We start from the raw sequence: 2,335 nt of genomic DNA on the forward strand, positions 1-2,335 counted from the left end.
CAACAAGCGCTTCTTTAATGTCAATAGCTTGACAGTGGGCTCTCATGGAGCCTCACAGATGTTCAGAGCATTGTTGAGACTCCCCAACACCAAACTTAGAGTTTGGATATGGGAGTTCAACACCAAACTTAGAGTTTGGTTGTGGCCTCCCAACACCAAACTTAGAGTTTGACTGTGGGGGCTCTGGTTGACTCTGTTTTGAGAGAAGCTTACTGTGCCTCTTTTCCATGTTTACAGAAGGATGACCTTGAGTTTTAAACACAAGGGAGTCCTCATTCAATTGAAGGACTAGTTCGCTTCTGTCAACATCAATCACAGCTCTTGCTGTGGCTAGGAAGGGTCTTCCAAGGATGATGGATTCATCCTCATCCTTCCCAGTATCTAGGACTATGAAATCAGCAGGGATGTAAAGACCTTCAACCTTTACTAACACATCCTCTACTTGTCCATAAGCCTGTTTTCTTGAATTGTCTGCCATCTCTAATGAGATTTTAGCAGCTTGCACCCCAAAGATTCCCAGTTTCTCTATTACAGAGAGGGACATGATGTTTATCCCTGAACCAAGGTCACACAGAGCCTTTCCAAAGATCATGGTGCCTATGGTACAAGGTATTAGGAACTTTTCAGGATCCTGTTTCTTCTGAGGCAATGTCAGTTGATCCAGATCACTTAGTTCATTGGTGAACAAGAGAGGTTCATCTTCCCAAGTCTCAATACCAAATAATTTAGCATTCAGCTTCATGATTGCACCAAGGTACTTGGTAACTTGCTCCTCAGTAACATCCTCATTCTCTTCAGAAGAGGAATACTCATCAGAGCTTACGAATGGCATAAGGAGGTTTAATGGAATCTCTATGGTCTCTAGTTGAGCTTCAGATTCCTTTGGTTCCTCAGAGGGGAACTCCTTATTGATCACTGGACGTCCCAGGAGGTCTTCCTCCTTGGGATTCACGTCCTCCTCCTCTTTTGTGGTTTCGGCCATGATGGTCATTTCAATGGCCTTGCACTCTCCTTTTGGATTTTCTTCTGTATTGCTTAGGAGAGTACTAGGAGGGATTTCAGTGACTCTTTTACTCAGCTGGCCCACTTGTGCTTTCAAATTTCTAATGGAGGACCTTGTTTCATTCATGAAACTCACAGTGGTCTTAGATAGATCAGAGACTAAGTTTGCTAAATTAGAAGTATTTTGTTCAGAGTTCTCTGTCTGTTGCTGAGTGGATGATGGAAAAGGCTTGCTATTGCTAAACCTGTTTCTTCCACCATTATTAAAGCCTTGTTGAGGCCTTTGTTGATCCTTCCATGAGAGATTTGGGTGATTTCTCCATGAGGGATTATAGGTGTTTCCATATGATTCACCCATGTAATTCACCTCTGCTATTGCAAGGTTCTCAGGATCATAAGCTTCTTCTTCAGAAGCTGCCTCTTGAGTACTATTGGATGCAGCTTGCATTCCATTCAGAATCTGAGAAATCATATTGACTTGCTGAGTCAATATTTTATTCTGAGCCAATATGGCATTCAGAGTATCAATTTCAAGAACTCCCTTCTTCTGAGGCGTCCCATTACTCACAGGATTCCTCTCAGAAGTGTACATGAACTGGTTATTAGCAACCATGTCAATGAGTTCTTAAGCTTCTGCAGGCATTTTTTTTAGGTGAATGGATCCACCTGCAGAAGTATCCAATGACATCTTAGCTAATTCAGACAGACCATCATAGAATATATCCAGGATGGTCCATTCTGAACGCATGTCAGAAGGACACTTTTTGGTCAGTTCCTTGTATCTCTCCCAAGCTTCATAGAGGGATTTACCTTCTTTCTGTCAGAAGGTTTGAACATCCACTCTAAGCTTACTAAGCTTTTGAGGAGGAAAGAACTTGGCTAAGAAAGCCTTGACCGGCTTATCCCAAGAGTTCAGGCTATCCTTAGGTTGAGAGTCCAACCATATTCTAGCTCTGTCTCTTACAGCAAAAGGGAAAAGCATGAGCCTGTAGACTTCAGGATCTACTCCATTAGTCTTAACAGTATCACAGATCTGCAAGAATTCAGTTAAGAACTGAAAAGGATCTTCATATGAAAGTCCATGAAACTTGTAGTTTTGTTGTATCAGAGAAACTAATTGAGGTTTCAGCTCAAAATTGTTTGCTCCAATGGTGGGGATGGAGATGCTTCTTCCATTTAAATTAGAATTAGGTGCAGTAAAGTCACCAAGCATCCTCCTTGCATTATTATTATTTTCGGCTGCCATCTCCTCTTCCTGTTCGAAAATTTCTGAAAGGTGCTTGCTGGGTTGTTGTAATTTAGCTTCTCTTAGTTTCCTCTTCAGAGTCCTTTC

General features: G+C 41.8%; 1 non-coding gene across 1 annotated transcript; it reads left to right on the top strand.

Moving 5' to 3' along the window:
* Positions 1 to 1,748: 1,748 nt before the first annotated feature.
* LOC112768806 (small nucleolar RNA R71) lies at positions 1,749 to 1,852 on the top strand. The gene has a single exon (XR_003186193.1). It is a non-coding gene; the product is annotated as a small nucleolar RNA R71 (small nucleolar RNA).
* Positions 1,853 to 2,335: the final 483 nt, after the last annotated feature.

Source organism: Arachis hypogaea, chromosome 17, assembly GCF_003086295.3.
Source record: "Arachis hypogaea cultivar Tifrunner chromosome 17, arahy.Tifrunner.gnm2.J5K5, whole genome shotgun sequence".
NCBI lineage: Eukaryota > Viridiplantae > Streptophyta > Magnoliopsida > Fabales > Fabaceae > Arachis > Arachis hypogaea.